The sequence below is a fragment of the Jaculus jaculus genome, chromosome 18 (assembly GCF_020740685.1).
Source record: "Jaculus jaculus isolate mJacJac1 chromosome 18, mJacJac1.mat.Y.cur, whole genome shotgun sequence".
In the NCBI taxonomy this organism is placed as follows: Eukaryota; Metazoa; Chordata; class Mammalia; order Rodentia; family Dipodidae; genus Jaculus; species Jaculus jaculus.
Window position 1 is genome coordinate 3,234,546 of NC_059119.1, and position 16,938 is coordinate 3,251,483.

Consider the following 16,938-nt stretch of genomic DNA (forward strand, 5'->3'; position numbering starts at 1 on the left):
ACAGTTCTACAGACAGAAGGCTGACTGCCTGCATCTCTACAGGTGATGCAATGGAAGGTGTGGTGGTTGGAATGTTCTGATTATGTTTTGGATGGCCTCAGCTGGTTGGTGCACCTCACTTTTATTTATGTGATTTCTGTCCCTTCCGCAGGCTAATGCTGGATGGAGAAGAGAGAAGCATAAGAAAGCAAAGCTTTTGAGATGTGGGCTCAGGGTTTTCTCTCACTTCTGCCTCATGTGTTTGTGTTCAGCCTCCACTCAATCCCCATCTGATGGAGAATTTGGGAAACAGAGCCTTGCTGGAGGAGGTATGTCATTGGGAGTAGGCCTTGGGGTATTATAGCCTAGTCCTGTTTACTTCACTCATCTCTCTCTCTACTTCCTCCTGCTGATGTGAAGATGTGACACCTGGCTGTCTGCTCTTGCCATAATGAAACTTTCCCTGGAAACAGTAAGCCAGAAATAACCCCTTTCCTTCCATAAACTGTTTTTGGTCAGGTGTTTTCTCAGCAAATAGAAGGTAACTAATACAGAAGTCAGCTGCTTGTGTGCACACAGCACTGTGTGGTTAGCATCCAGACAGTGTACATAAGGATACCCTAAGTGAACTGATGTGGGCACACAACACTGTTGCTGGGGTAGTGTGTGGTGTGTAGAGCAAGGAGAGCTCTTGATTATTGTGATTCATGTATTGAAGACTCTTCAACTCTTTCCCTGTGTTCATGGCCCCTAGAAAGTCAATTTGAATCTCTTCTCCTCCAGAGTTCTATTCAGGATCTCTAACCAAGGTTTATTTCCTGCTCTCTCAAGTCAAGGCTAGCTTTACGACTTGCTTTGGATGATAGAATACAGCACAAGTGATACTGGCAAATCCTGAGTCCATACTCAACAGCCTGACTTTCTTCTGCTTCTTTTCTTATTTTCTGCCCATGTAATTGAGGACTAACCTGGTAGATAGACAGAAGTCCTCATATTAATAGAACTGAGGTGAGTAAGATGAGGTCATACAAAATATGATACAGACTCAGATAACACCAGAGAAATGTCCAGACAGTCCTGACTGAGTTCAGCAAAACTGCCCAGCCTCCGGGTACCTGTGGGCAAAAATGAGAATGGTGCCCCGAGCCTCTCAGTTGTGGGGTGGATTTTTTTTGCAACACTCTTGTGGCAATATGAGGCTAAATAATAAGAGGTTGGCCATGAGAAGAGAAAGAGAGAACTAGATAACCCACCATGTTATATTCTACCATATGTATCCTCAGGGCATAATGGTCAATTTAATGAGGAGAACATCACTTTCAACAATGCTTAGTTTAAATTGTCAAAATACAAAAAATAAATAAATGGTTGCTGGTTTAAAAAAAAGATGAGAGTATATCGTGGAAATGAAATTCTGAAAACATCTTCCTTTCAAGCATGTATGGCACTGTGTTCACTAAAATGCTAGATAATCTTGAAGCACTTGTCTCTTCATATGCTGGAGTTCAAGGAGGCTGAGGACCTTCCAACCCTGATCTCACAGATGAGGAGGCAAAGGCTTGGTGGTGTTCAAGTATGATCAGCTATGCATGTTATGGGGCTGGTTTGAATGAAAACCTGAAGTTACTTGTTTAAAAAAATCAGTAAGAGTTTCAAGATGATAAAAGTTGAGCATTAGCCCAGCCATGGGGCCCTACTATGTGCAGACCCTGTGTGTCAGTAGGGTTGTGGATCCACAAAGCTGGCTCAGAATTGGGCAGTTGGTTTAAAAACATCACTACAGAAGACTGGGCCACCTGTTAACTGCCAACAAAACAATGCAACTGGGTGTGTTTGCTAACAGCTAGTCTTTTGGGAAGCTGGGCAAAAACCTTCAACTTTCCATCTAACCCATTCTCTTCATTTCTGACAGACCTACAGGAAGAAAATTGATCTTTGGACCTGACTCCCAGAAAGAACAATTCATTCTTCATAGGATGTGGAAGAACAATGAGAAGTTAGATTCAAGCAAGTAAATGCTGAGATGAGAATCCTTACATGATGTAGTTGCAGTTTTCTATTCTATCTTTATGATGCTGTCTTTGTGCAAGTTGATTGCTACTCATTACAGAAAATTACTTGAATTGTCTGTCTCCTTATTTAGCTACCTCTTTTCATGTCTTTGCTTTCTTTGGCTCATTCTTTTTTGTTTTCTAAAAGAAATTTCTCAGGTGCTAAATGAAAAAAAAATATATGTATATATATATATATATATATATATATATATATATATATATATATATTCCTCCAAGTTTTGTGATCATTAATAATTTCCCAATAATTACACATTCCCATTTCCTGCATAGCTCTGGAAAAATGCTGGCTCAGTGTATATATTACCCATATTTAGACAATTCTATCACTACTTTGAACACTCTTCTCTGACTTACTCAAAACCCTGCAGGTAAATATTATTGGGACCTTTATTCCTATAATAAACCAATTTCCATTTTTTATGGATGATTAATTTATACAGTTAAAACTCTGAGCTTTCCTCCTTGACTTCTAAGGGTGAATTCAAAAAGAGCCCCATAAGTGATAGAGATGAGTTCATGGATTTAGAAAAGATGAAATTTCTGTGACTACCTTATATTGAGACAATGGAAGTGCCAAGGCAAGATCTTAAATGAAGATGTGGAAGGCATCACTAGCAGATTTTAGATAAAGATGTGAAAGGCATCACTAACAGTGAAGCAAAGATGAGAACAGCCATGAGGGCATGTAGAAGCCAGTGGAGATGTCCTGAGGAACAGAGCTCAGTTTTGCATCAAAGAGCAGGTCAACTGAACACCATAACTTGATGGCAGGCAAAGTTCTTCTTGGGTGGAGCCCAATTGTTTGCAGCATTAACTCAAATTCTTGCTCTATGGATTACTTGTTAACACACTAAGCATACATATCAGCCCCATTACCTGTTTCCTTCTGTGGTCAAAGTTCGAGACCACCTGACCCTGTCTATGCAGCTGCAGATGAAGGGCAAGTTGTCAGACTATCTGTCCCCTCTCATTTCTTTATCTTATTTAAAAAAGATCACTAGATGCTTGCTTACAAAGCCTGATGTCCTATGTTCGATTACCCAGTGCCCATGTAAAGCCATGCATTTGGAGTTCATTTGCAGTTGCAAGAGGTCCTGTATGTATATGTATATATAATATATATATATATATATATATATATATATATATACACACTCTCTCTCTCTCTCTCTCTCTCTCTTTCTCTCTCTCTCTCTCTCTGCTCATAAGTAAATAAATAAATATTTTTTTTAAGTTCAAGATCCTCCTTGGCTAAATATTGAGTTCAAGATCAGCCTGGGTTACATGACACCCTGTCCCTCTATCCCCCCAACCCAGGATAACTTTACTTCTGATCCTCCTGTCCTTACCTCCAGAATGCTGGAATCAAAGGCAAGTACCAACATAACCAGTCTAGGCCGTGTTGAGGACTGGACCTAATGCCCCATGCATGCTTGACAAGTACCCCACCAACTAAGCTGCAGGTCAGCCACTTCTGATTTGGTTTTGTTTTGCTGTTACTCTCTTGTCTGCTATTGTTGTTTAATGTGGTTTTGCTGATTAAAAAGATTAAGAAGTAGTTTAGTAACGTTCACTTAGAAAGTAAGGCCAAGGAAAGTGTAGATAGAGTCAGACCAGGAGGCAGAAATGACTACCCTGTGAAGATGTCTTGTTCATCACACTCTATGTGAGAGTTAGCATTCATTAGTAGAAGTTAACTTCCACTGACTTACCAAGTATTTTTATATGAACTGTACCAAAATAATTGTAATTTGTCTTACAAATTTGCAGTATCAACATACAAATATGGAAATAGTAGTTTATATAAGTTTAGTGACTTATGCAAGGTGACATGGCTGGTGAAGGGCTTAACTAGGTCCCTAGTCCTCAGTTTCCTTCCAAAGCCAGTGATTTTATTGTTTGTTTTTGAGACATGGTCCCATATATCTCTGTCCAGCCTGGTGGCCTGTCTTGAGCTCAATATGAAGCTGAGGCTGACCTTGACCTCTTTGATCATTCTGTCTTCAGTTCCTGACTGATGGAATTGCAATCCTGTATCACCATGTTCAGTTCATGTGGTGCTGTGATGGAACTCAGGGCCTTGTGCATGCTGGGCAAGCACTCTACCAACTGAGCTACATCCCTCGCTCCCAAAGCCCATGTTCTTAATCACTATAGTCCCAATCTCCCAATGCTGAAAAAGCAATCATTAAAACATCAGCACTAGTTGATTGTGAGAAATACAACTTAGCTCCATTTTTGAGCTAAATGAACCAATTTGCACCCAATCTGTATTAACAGACTGATTACCAAAAGCTACATACTTGTTTGCAAATTTGTATTGAAATCTTCTAAATACAAATGTTTATGGTTTGGAGAGAAAACTCAAAATTTGAATTTCTCTTAACTTTTTTTAAAAAATGTATTTGTTGTTTTGTGCCCAAAAGTTCAGGAAAGTCTATATAACTCAGGGCTAAAATTTAGAGTCTGCTATCTCTGAACACCCCGTCCCCAGCTCTACCATCCGACACACCACCAGAAAAAATAAACTTTGCATTATGTTTATATTCTTTGAACACACTTCCCATTTAGTGTGAATGTTTCCTAGCTATTTTTGTGCCCAGATTGGACGTGAAATGCTATGTCTCTAAGGAGATTCATCATTACTCTTTAGAAGAGAGGCATATACTCTTCTTACTTCCTTTTCTGGCAAATACCTTCCACCTGGAGCATGTGCCATTTCAGTCAGTGACATGCATTTTCAGTGACTGGAAGCAATGTTCACTTACCATTTTGGTACTTAATGAAGAAACAAGGATGTGCAACAAAGTTGAATAAAGGATACAGAGACAGGAAAAAAGGAAGAAGGAGTCATCTGACCTCACATTTGGGTTCGAATGCCAGAGATTATGAAGAAGCCTTTCTAAGTCATCTGTCCTATGTTACAAAAGGGCTTTGTGGAATTTTTGCAAAGGATGCCATCCTCAGAAGAGGGATGAATCACCATGTGTACATACATGCACCATTCATTTTTTCATATGGAACAAGTACTACTGAAATCAGTGTGATTAGCAACACTTTAGTAACACGAATATAAATGTGACAGTATATATTTTCTTAGTCCTTGTGCCAGTGTAGGTCAGACATGCATTTGCTATTGTAAGATATTTATAAGCTCTTATATGAGAAAGGTGTTTCAATTTTTTTTTAATTTGTACTTATTTGGTCTCTCTCTCTCTCTCTCTCTCTCTCTCTCTCTCTCTGTGTGTGTGTGTGTGTGTGTGTGTATGTGGTGTCCATGCAGAAGTGAGAGGACAACCTGAGTGTATTAGTCCTTTCCTTCTACTTATTTCTGAGACAGGATCTTCTCTTATTTATTTATTTATTTTGCCATTGGGAAGCCAGTCTAGTTAGAGCTTAGAATCCTGGCTCCACTTCTCATTGCTGTAGGCATGTTGGGATTATTGGCACATATACCAATTTGTGTCTGGCTTTTCATGGGTGCTTGGGATCAAACTCAGGCTAGTAGGTTTGTGGAGTAAGCACTTTTAGCCACTGAGACATCTCTGAGGCCCAGAGTTCCCATTATTTAAGCAGTTGGAAATCACTAAATAATGATGGCAATGTTGGTTCCCATGTACCCAGAAAAATGGGGAGAAACATGAAAGTGATCACAGAGATGAAGCCTGTACTTCTCAAAACAAAACATAAGCAGGAAGACTCTCCTACTATGAATTCTCCAGCTATGAATTCCTCTGGAAGCTGGCTAACACATCCTTGCTTTACCTTGGCTCTCTGGAAGGCTGCTACTTGATTTAGCGTGGGTGTGAAAATCTGCCGTCAGCAAACTCAGAGGAAGAAGTTATGTTTCTTGATAACCTGTCCACATTGCATGATGGTATAGCACTCAGGAACCCTAGTACATTGGGATGTGTTTGAAGTTTTCCAGAGATGCCATAGCTCATGCATCCACACATAGCTACAGAGCTAACCCTGTTTAAGTTCTGTTTCTGGATCCCCAGGATGATCAACTCAAGGGCTTCAGAGGAAAGTGATTATGTTGATTTCCACCTGCCCCAAGTCCACCCCTCTTTCTTCTGCCAAGATAACTTCAACTTTTTTTAGCCAGCTGAACCCATACCCAGAAGGCTGAGCACATACAGCCTCCACCTGGTCCCAGCATGGCTACTGGTTTGATTGAGAAGGTAGTGAATTGCTTTGCATGTGAATTTGAAAATGATTCGAAGTAGGTTTAATGTTGTGTCTGGTCACTTTTGTTGTCTGTCACTGGGGAGAGTCTTGTTGAGAATAAAGTGACAAAGGGGTAGCTGCCCAGCAAACAGAATCCCAAATCCACTTCCACATCTGATCTGAGTATTTCTGACTCTAACTTTTGGATTGAAGGAGCCATTCAAGTCTCTTCATTGCCTCCATGTTTGAGTTAAGGTTTTGTCACTGGCCCCATAGGGAAATCTAGTTGACACATCATGGCGCCTCAGCCTCCAGTACATTTTGCCATTCTCTCTATTGGGTTCACAGCTTTACAATACTGATGAAAACCACAAGTATCATTTTATGCTGTCCATCCATGGGCTTCTAGGAAGAGGGCAGTCTTATGGGCAGAACAGGTCCAAGAAAAATAGGAAGAAGAGGAGATCCTATAGTCCTGCTGCAAAGTTGGCTCCAAGGCAGCACTGACTAGTCATCTCAAAGCAGAAGGTTCCGAAATGCAAACTGCAGCTTTCATTCCAACTGGCAGTGAACACAGAGAGATGCGCAGCAGAGTACAAAGGCTGCCAGTTTGTGAGGAAGCAGCCCGGAAGCTCAGCTGGGGATTGCGCTGAGAGAACTCTAATAGTGCGTTATAGAGATGGAGAGTTTGATGTTGACCCTTTCATTTTGCTTCCATTTCTTCTTCCAGCTCCATTTGTCATCTTGTTTCCCCTGCTGCGCTCCTTTCCATTGCATCTCTTTTCTTTGTCTAAAATTGGACCCACAGAAATGAGCCTGTAATCAGAGAACGCAAGAATCCCTAAATTGCTCTTATTTTGATTTGCCATTTTATTAATGTTTCAGCATATGAAATGTAAAAGAGCCATTTGAGATCACTGGTCCTTTGGCTTGGCTGTGCTGCTGTCAAACCCACCACATGGAAAGCCTGAATATGCAGCACAGCAGATCTAAAACGAATGTTTTTAAATCTGTGTGTGGTGCATCATATAGCAAATTACTTCAATCTCACTAGCAATGTGGAAACCTTCATCCTGCATCACTCTAACATGCTGACAAAAATAAGTGGGGAGATTTGTATGAAAGGAAAATAAGGGGATAGCCATGCTGCAACCTATTGACAAACGTCAAATTGACTTCTACAACTGGACTGCACTTGACAAATCCTTGATTTTTGTGTTTCACCATGCTGCTTAAAATATCATCAAATAAGGTAATTGTTCAACAGTGATCTTAGAAGAAAACTTCTGAAATTAAAGGCTATAACAAATGACATACCCCCACATACATAAAGGCTTCCAGTAAGAATTTAAGAGTGACTTTGATGTATGTATGCACTGCACTTTTTATGCGCCACAATTTTACATATGTTATCCTTTCTTTGGCCTCAATCCCTGAGACTTAACAATTAGGATCATTTAGCAAGTGAAGAAACTGACGGTTGGGGGAACTAGGTAAAATATTTCAGAGTTCAATCCAGAGCACCAGCTTTTAGCAGCCCAAAGTATGTGGTAAGATAAGGGGCATGTTCTCCTAGGAACTAGTTAATAGATTACCAAGGGTCCTAATAGATTACCAAGGCTGGTTGGGGATAGAGGAAACAAGTCAAAGTCACTTTTTTCTGTTGCTAGTGTCAGGCAACTCAGGGTCAATGGACCAGGAGAAAGTTAATCAATCAAGACTGAACGGTGGGAGTTATTTAGGAATGCCGGAATGCCCGTGACAACTTTCAGTTAGTGGCAGTGGCAGTAGCTTCTTACTAATGGTCTGAAGACAGCTGATGTGCCTCAGACATTCTGGCTTCCTCCCCATTCCCCATGTGTCCCACGCTCCTAGCTCTGACAGATCGTCAATAGCTCGGGCTTCTTCCTCTTGCTGCTTCCTCTTCTTCTCCCAGCCCACAGGCATACCCATACTCATACTTAGCCTCTGGGTTCACAGTTAAGTCAGTTTTCTTCATCACCTTGTCCAGGGAACATTCCACTAACTCAACCCAGTTTGCCCCCTTGAGTATAGCTTTCAGAAGTAACAACTGTCCTTTGTTCACTACTGAATAACCTGTGCCTAGACTAATAGCTGGCATCTATTAATACTAAATAGTAAATAAAGGAATCACTTGATAGAGTCATTGTCACCAAACACCACAATAGTCTGATAGTTCCCAAAGTAATATAAAGTAAAACTAAAGGCAACAGAAATATTGGTCTTTCCCTAAAGGACATGACAGTATAAATATTGCTTGAAACAGGAAGGAGATAATATGCTTTAGAGGACCTATTATTTTGAAAGAATATAATGTAAGACATTTGAGCTTTAACATACCTTACAATAAGGAATATCCTACATTATAATCCTGTACATAAACAAATGCAGGCCTGAGGCAAATTTTTCACATTATTTACCTTGACTATATGAAGAATACTGATATTTTTCATTTTTATCTAGTTTGTACTTATTCAATTCCATTAAAGCAGATAATTAACTTCTGAATTTTAATCTAATGTCTTTCTAGACACCTTCCTATAGTGGTGAGAAACATGTGCTCAGGAGTCAGACTGCTGGACTGGCACTCCTACTTGTTGCTGTGACATTGGTCCAATCATCCGTCACCATAGTTTGTTTAGTAAAGACCAATGAACACTCAATTAAGATTTCATGAGCTAGGCCTTTAAACCCAGAAGTAGGGAGGCAGAGGTAAGAGGATCACTATGAGTTTGAGCCCAACCTGAGACTACACAGTGAATTCCAGAATAACCTGGGCTAAAACAAGACCCTACCTTGAAACAACAACAACAAAAGATTTAAGGAAGTGGCAGGACTTGGTAGTCCTTGAAGAATGAGTGGCGGATACAGAACCCCAGAGGACAGTGGTGTATGTGGTCAGCTATAGCTGGGCTCTAATCTTGACCTCACACCTCTGCAACTTAAACTTTGTGTATAATCTTACTTAGTTTTTCCAAGCATTGCTTTCCTCAGCTTCAATAATACCAACTCTACCAAGTTCTGTAAAGAGTAATAGACTGAACATAAATACATTTTTATAGTCTCATAAATAAGTGCTCGGCAAATGAAAGCTATTTTTAACTAGATTGCATTTACTTATAGAGTTTGAGAGTCAGAACTCAATCTCTTTTCTCAGGCCTAATTAAATTTGTAATTTGTAGCTTTCAATAGATGCAATTTGCAGTCACACTGAGAACATGGGTAGAACTGCACTGTACAAATGGATCTGATAAGCTTTATTATTAATTATCTTGAGTGGTTCTGACTAGAACGAATGAATGACATTGAGTTTTCAGTCATTAATTATACTTTTAGTAGTAGAGTTTGTCTAGCCTAATTTCTTCAAAGTTTCTGGAAAAACAGCTTGGCCTACGAGGTTAATGAAGTGCAAATTTGCCTCACCTCCAAGCCATCAGAATGTCCCATTGATCTTTTGACAACCATGGGATATCAGGTGACAATAGGCTCACTTGGCAATACTGTTCACTTCCATTTCAGTTTAATTACCAAGGATATAGCCTTCACATCAAGTATTGAGGTTAGAGCTCAGTTCAGGACTGGAAATATAATGTTGGCTTCTGTTTGTGGTCCTTCTTATTTCTGTCACTGTGGATTTGAAGACAGAGGAAACCAAATTTCTTGCTCTCTGGGGAACCACTAAAGGTGTGTTTGATGACTTAACTGGGCATGTTGCTTCAAATGCTATTCATCTCTGGTTAGTCTGAAATCAGTCAATTTAATATTTCCCTTGGGGACTTCCTGGTGTGTTAGATGGTTGCTAAGCCCTGTGAATAAGAGGTGGAGCACAGCTGTGATTCTAAAGGACCCACTCATGAGTGGAGCATGAATGGAAGAGCTTACAAAGTAAGAATATCTTGGTAAGGCTGTTAGATGCTCAGTCAGCCCTGGAAAAACTCTATCCTGCAAATAAATTATAGAGATACAAGGAGAATGAACACTTAAGATTGTCAAAGAGAGACTTCCGGTCAAGATAGCGACCGCCTAGCTGCACTACAAACAACAAGGGAAAAAAAGATAGATGCAGATCCTAAGAAGAGAACTGCCCCAACATACCTCAAAAGGGGCCCAACTGAAACTAAGGACAACTGGCGAAGTAAGCAAGGGTGATGTTTTCCTGTGAACCGGATACCAGCACAAAGGGGAAGGAGATCCACCCAGAGAAAAATCAACTCCTACCAAATCAGAGAGCCAAAGCCTCAGAGGCCCCCAACACCTCAGCACTGAAGCAGACCAAAAATGAACCCAACATGGCTCAGGGAAATCTTGCGGAAGAGGGGGCGGAAAGAATGTCAGAGTTACATGTTGGGTCATGATTTGCAGAGACATTTATCATACCAATAACTGGGGGCTAACTCCACAATGCACGACCCATTTTCATTAACAAGGAGGGTCTTATGGGAAGGGGTAGATCACAGATGAGCCTAAGTAATGGTACCAAACTGTATTTACTGAAAAGAAAACTAATAAATTAAATTTAAAAAAAAAAAAAGATTGTCAAAGAGCTAATACACTCAGACACAAATATGAGAATGGAAACTGTCAAAAGGCAATTTGAGGGCTGGGGGCATGGCTTAGTGGTTAAGGTGTTTGCCTGCAAAGCCAAAGGACACAGGTTGGAGTCCCCAGGACCCACATTAGCCAGATGCACAAGGGGCGCATGCATCTGTAGTTCATTTGCAGTGGCTGGAGGCCCTGGCACGCCCATTCTCTCTCTCTCTCTTTCTGGGTCAAATAAATAAATAAAAATAATTTTTTAATAAAAAGGCAATTTGATAGTCATATTTCCTATAAATAGAGATACAGTTTCTGTATCAGTTACTTTTACATTTCTGGGGAAAAAATACTGGCCCAAAAGCAGCATAAGGAAGGAAAAGGTTTATTTTAGGCTTACAGTTTCAAGTGTAAGTCCATCATGGTGGGGAAAGCATGACAGGAGCAGGAATCTGGCCACTGTCACCTTGTTAATGTTGGCAGAAGAAAGTAGACAGAGAGAGCAGCCAGCTGCGCTGGACTATAGAACCTTAAGGCCCTCCTCCAGTGACACACTTCCTCCTAAAGGTTCCACAACCATTCAGAACAGCACCACCAGCTGGGGATGATATGTTTAGACACATGAGTCTATAGGGGACATTTTCTATTCAAAGCACCACACTACCACATGCCAAAGACATTACTTTTGTTATGTTCAGTGATAGGAGGGAAAATGCTTTAGCATATCTTTTGAAATTATTTATTTATTGGTAGTAATAGCAAGTTCTACAGTAGGAGCCAAAACTGAATTTGTGTCTTTAGTGTCCTATAGTGGTTTGTTGACTTGACTGACTAACTCACTCTTGTGGTGTATTTTGCTCATTTGTGAAATTCAAATGTATGTTTAAAAACAGTGTCCAAATCTTAAGATTATAGTCCAATTCTAATAGTATATGACTAAGATTCTGAAGGTCTGATATGATTAAATTGATTTTTCTTTTCTTCTTTTTGGTATGTGAATGTGTGTGGTGTATGCACATGCAGAAGCCAGATGAAGAGGTCAGACATCCTCCTCTATCATTCTTCTGCCTTTTCCTAAGGTAGAGTCTCTCACCAAATCCATAGCTGCTGTTTTTCGACTAGACCTGCTAAGGAGGAACCCCAGCAATCCTCTTGTCTTTGACCTCCTCCAATACTGGGGTTATAGGCATATGTGGCCATGCCTGGCTTTTTACATGGGTGCTGGTGATTAAACTCAGGTCCTCACACTTATGCAGAAAGAGCTTTTACACAATGACCTATCTCCCCAGCCCAAGTTGATACACTTTTTTTTGATTCTAATTCAATTTCATTAGCCTTTTATTCTAAAGAAATAATATTTTGGTCTAAGCTAAAAGTCTATAAACATAGAAGTTAGCATATGCCTTGCTTGATAAAAGAATAAGGAATAAAACATATCAGGAATATATATCCCATACTATATTTATCAATAAATGTCAAGATGAATGAAAACCAGAATTGTTAAGGCTCTTTCATGTTCTGTCATTTTACCCACATGAAAACTCTGTAAGTCATCACTGAAATTCACTAGAAGGATAAAACTGACCTTAAAAAGGATTAGTTTATTGTCCATGTCTACCTAATTTGTAAATGATAAACTTTTACCCTACTGAACTCTATGCTAATTGTCATAATGAAATTAGCTGTCTTTTTGTGCTTTACCACTTTCCATCTGTCCATTGCATGCTCATGGCCACATATACCTTTTGGGATTGATAAAGCAAATCTACTGAACTGTGAGATGCAGATCCTTGGTGAGGTGATTGGAAGGTTACCTCTGAAGGCTCTTGAAACTTGGGAACACTAAGTGCTACTTTACTCATCAGATAAGCAGCATATCAGGCTTGTTTTCAAATATTTCAAAACTTGTGATTATGGGCTGGAGAGATGGCTTAGCAGTTAAGGTGCTTGCCTGAGAAGCTTAAGGACACAGTTTCTATTCTCCAGGTCTCACATAAGCGAGATGCACATGGTAGCACATGCATCTGGAGTTTGTTTGCAGTGGCTAGAGGCCCTGGTGTGCCCATTCTCACTTGCTCTTGTTCTGTTCCTCTCTCTGTCTCTAATAAATAAATAAAAACAAACAAGAAAAATATTTTTAAAATGGTGATTACGTGAAGCATTCTTGAGTTTGTAGTAGCTTTTGGTCAATAAGTATTTACTAAACCAATGCATGCTGAAAATCCAGGTAATATGACACAGAGTCAGTGGGCCTCTAGGTATTAAGATGAGCTCTTGTGAGCTTCCTAGGATTATAGAAATAAATATTCTAGGTCTTGATTTGGGTATTAGCTGCCCAACTTCATTCATTTATATACATTCAGTCATATATTTAAGATCTATTATGTTGTTTCACAGTAACAAATTTTACCTCAATATTAAAAAATGAGGCCTCATGTTCTTAGCAACTTGACAGCTAAAATGAACAGCAGTGTCTGAAGTTCTGGCCAGTGTTTCCTTCAGAGATTCTCCTTGCCCTCTGTAAGCAGCATTGGTAAGTGATATCGACTGCCTGTGAGCGTGGACCAGGAAATATCCTATGAATCTACATCTGGAGTGTTAAAATGGGTGCACCAACAATGGCAGTGACCAGGCACTGATTGTAAAAGCAGGAGGATGAGGATGCATTTCAGGAAACATAGCTTGATTGAATGCTGGGAGGAAGGAAAGGGCCAAAATTGTTCATAGTGTTCTATGAACAGAAATGGTTAGTCTGAAGCTTGAACAATAGTACATTCAAATTCAGGTGTTCTCTTGGGCAGCGACGTGGATCACCAGACACATCTTGGCATGGATCCGGTGGGTCTGAAGAGGCCATCTTGCTGTGTTCTGCTCCCAGTCTTGAAGCAAACTTTTATTACTGATTTGGCTTGCTGGCTATCTAATTATTAGAAGTGGTACCCCAAGTGGATGCTGTTAATACGAAGGTCTATTCTATGACTCTTCTGATTTTGCACATCAGATTAGTCCAAAGTAATCTAATTAGTTCAAACTAAACCAGTTAACACCAGGAAATTAGATCTTAGTACTGGATTTGAAGAAAAATATTTTTTACTTCAAAAATCTATATTTGGCATTTTCTTTTGTCAATGGAATGTACTATGACCACTTTTTTTCAGGGTAAAAATAAAGCCTAATCAAAGTTGAAATGGTAGAATTGTATATCAGAGCCTAACCATGGGGAAGGCAATATCCTCTGATGAATTGTTAAATCCGTTAGACTCTACTTACCTGAATGCTCACCAAAGAATATCTAAGTTAAATGAGCCAGTAAATTCCTGCTGTTGTTTAACTGAGTTTGAATTGTATTTCTTGGTGAAAAAAAAAAAATCTCAACTAGCAAAGAATCATCAAGGAATCTCACAAACTCTAAAACTTAAACCCGAGGGCTAGAGAAATGATCAGATACAAAGCCTCACTTTCCTGTGCGGTTGTCCACCTGATGTTGGACAGGAGGTAAGGTCCAGCCTCTGCTCTTCCATATTTTCCCTGGCATCATGGATCTTCCCCTTGAGACTATAAGCCAAAATAAATCATTTCCTCCTACAAGCTGCTTTTTGTGAGATGCTTTGTGGCAGCAACGTGAAAGTGATTGCCACAAAGACTGACCACTCAGTCCCTCTGTCATCATGGGTCATGAGGACAGACACTGATGCACTCACATTTTCTGGCAAATGATTACATCAGTCCTTGTATCTTGAGAGGATGGAGAGGACCCAGGGTAAAAGGTTCAGCCTGATCATCTCTCAGGCAGTGCACAAATATTTGCTGAGTGAATGACTTGGAATTGAAGACAGGTCAAGTCCAAACTCCATCACCTGTCCTGGAGTAGTTTACTTAGGTTTAATCCTTTCTGGGTTTCATTCACTTCACCTGTGACTGGGATATAAAGATGTTTATGGATGGTAAAGTTGTCAAAAAGCTCTATGGGTTTCAGGATATAATAAATATAACTGACACTTAATGAATGCCAGGCATGTCTAAACACATGATTTATAATCATGACTTACCCTACATACCTAACATCGCAGAAGCATGGAGGCATTAAGTGTGTTGCTCTCAATGCCACAGCTCATTATTGAGCTATGATCTATCCTGGATTCAGGATCAATATTTTAACCACAATGCCATATACTATCTGAAGTAAGTTATGCAACAATTAAAGCATTTGGTATCTAATCAATGTCCAATAAATTGCAAGGCAGGATTGGGGCAATAAATATAAGAATAGGTGAAGTTCAGGTCAACAGGCTCATAGCCGATGTTAAGAAGGGTTGAAACAAAATCCTTGCTGTATGCTGATGTTCTAGGTCTTAGAAGAAATTGATTTTAAAAAGGAAGACTTCATCCTGACAAAATTCAATGCCATGTAGATTATAAGCATAAAGACAAAGGCTTAGGGGACCCTATAGGAGATCAGACCCTGAAACTGTGTCAGGAGTTAGAAATCAACTCAGTTTGCAGTCGGCCTGTAAGGAGTTGAATTTAGATGTGTGTCAGTGGTCCCGAGAAGAGGAGAGAAAAGGGAGTGGTCTTAGTCATCAGGTAAGTTATGCAGCCATGTTTATTGATGGCTGTAAATTGCTGTCTTAGCAATTATAGGAACTGTGTCTTCAGTGCACACATGCACATTCACATTTGCCATCTTAATCAATCTTCTAGTGTCTGAAACTACTTTGGAAGGCCTCTTTAGGTACTAAAACATTCTATAGCTGCCTTATCTTTATGATTCTGCATAAAACAAAATGAACTCATTTTTTGCAAGCCAGCATTGACAGCAATACATAGTAATAGTAAGAGAATCAGTTTTGGAAACTTTTTTCTATTTTTATTTTTATTTATTTATTTTGAGAGAGAGTGAGAAAGAGGGAGATTGAGAGAGAGAGAGAGAGAGAGAGAGAGAGATTGAGAATGGGCACAACAGGGCTTCCAGACACTGCAAACGAACTCCAGACACATGCGCCACTTTGGGCATCTGGCTTACATGGGTTCTGGGTAATCAAACTGAGGTCCTTTGGCTTTGTAGGCAAATGCCTTAACCACTAAGCCATCTTTCCAACCCCTAAAACCTTTTTTTTCAAATTAATCCACACTGTAGAAAATAAGCCTTTTATATAAACAGAAGCTGTAATTTCAACCAAGGAGTATCTAGACACTATCTTTAAAATTCACAGGATCTGGGGTGGGGATGTTGCTCACTGATAGGAAGTGCCTTGGGTTCCTGGGTTAGTTCACTAGCATTGCAAAGTTTAAAAAAAAAAAAAAAAAGCAAGATCTTTCTAACAATTTGCCATAGGAGAAAATAAGCAAATAAGTACAATGCCATCTATAATGAATAACCAAGGGATTGAGAAGGACTCAGGATTGTGAGGAAATTAATCAAATAATAAAAAAGAGAGATTCCTCCCACCTAATTCTTCTCTCTCTGTCTCCCTCTCTTTCTTCCTGTCCCCCTCTCCTCTCTTCTTCCTCTCCCTCTTCCTTTCTCATGCAGAATTTGATAGGGCAAACTGGTCTTGGATGTTTAAAAGGAAGAAGCAGCCTCACAGCATGATTTAAGGTGTTCCTGGGGTATTTTCCCAAAGCAGACATTTTCATCATTAAGTTTCCCATGGGTTAACTGTTATTCTTCCTGGGCCTGTTACTTCCTCTCCAAACTGAACAGTTTTATATTCAGATTTTCAGGACTCCTGGCATCTTGGCAACATGGTAAAGTTTTTCTATTTATAGACTAAATATAGAGCACACATCCACATATGGAAAATTATAGTGAGTCAAACATTATGATGGCTTCAAACTCAAGATCTCTGAATTACAAAAAAATTCTACAGAGATGTTGGGACTCCAAAAATAATAACAGTGTTAATGAAGTACTAAAACTAAGATTAGAAGGGCTAGAGGATGGCTTAGTGGTTAAGGCGGTTGCCTACAAAGCCAAAGGACCCAGGTTTGATACCCCAGGACCCATTTAAGCCAGATGCATAAGGAGGTACATGCATCTGGAGTTCATTTTCAGTGGCTGGAGGCCTTGGTGTGCCCATTCTCTCTCTCTGACTCTCTCAAATAAATAAATAAAACTAAAAAAAAACTATGATTAGGGGTAGATGCATTACTATTTTCC